The sequence below is a fragment of the Pteropus vampyrus genome, unplaced genomic scaffold, assembly GCF_000151845.1.
Source record: "Pteropus vampyrus isolate Shadow unplaced genomic scaffold, Pvam_2.0 Scaffold27, whole genome shotgun sequence".
Classification (NCBI taxonomy): Eukaryota; Metazoa; Chordata; class Mammalia; order Chiroptera; family Pteropodidae; genus Pteropus; species Pteropus vampyrus.
This window is the reverse complement of record NW_011888808.1, coordinates 5,420,786-5,421,690: the sequence shown is the minus strand read 5'-3', so window position 1 is coordinate 5,421,690 and position 905 is coordinate 5,420,786. Positions and strand designations below refer to the sequence as shown.

The 905-nt window shown below is 31.9% G+C and overlaps 1 pseudogene; it reads left to right on the top strand.

Moving 5' to 3' along the window:
- Positions 1–556: 556 nt before the first annotated feature.
- On the top strand, positions 557–675 carry LOC111737537 (annotated as a pseudogene).
- The last annotated feature ends 230 nt before the right edge of the window (positions 676–905 follow it).

The window sequence follows — 905 nt, the reverse complement described above, 5'->3', positions numbered from 1 at the left end:
CAAAGGAAGAGCCTCCAGAATTCTGCTGTGATTCATGCTGAAAATATTCAGCATTTGGTAGGGAGCAAAACAATTAAGTTATTTTACAACTTTAAGCTGTAAAAGGTAATTTTACACAATGAAAGGTAGGTACTATAATAATGACTATAATGATAATTAGGCCTATGTTATAGTATACGTTAGCGTTTTATCTTCCCTATGTCTATTATTATATGCAAGGTAATATTGTATATATTTATAGCATTTATTTCTCCATGTTTAATTATTATGAACATAAATAACATTTTCAATCTCATCTTAACTCTATTAAGTGTCCTCATTCAGTGAATAGTGTATATAAAAACATATGTGTGAAAGTAAATAAAGAGAAAGTAGATATCACAACGAAACAGGTAGATATTCAGTAACAATGTAAGATATAATCTAAAATTATTCCTCAGCCTCCTTTCTTTAAATTCTTTTTGATTTCAATATCTTTTGCCACACAAAAAAAAATTATATAATAATAATTTGAAATTTTGCTTGTCAAAAGCGGAGCCTTAAAATGTTAGGTATCTTCTACAGCCGTGCCACCCTAAACACACCTGATCCCGTCTGATTTCAGAAGCTAAGCAGGGTTGAACCTGGTTAGTACTTGGATGGGAGACCACTTAGGAAGACCAGGTGCAATAGGTGTAAAAAAAAAAAGAAGTTAGGTATCAACATTTCAAACTTACTGGCTCCAAATACTTTGTCAATCCCAGTGAATTACTTAAATCACGTGGTAATTAAAGGCACAGACATTCTATCTAGGGCATCAGAGTCTGCCAGTTATCCTTCCAAATAGATGAATCAGTTGGTGAATTACATATTTGTGCAGTGGAAAATTATCATAAGAGTAGTAGCCATATGTTTATTGACTTTAT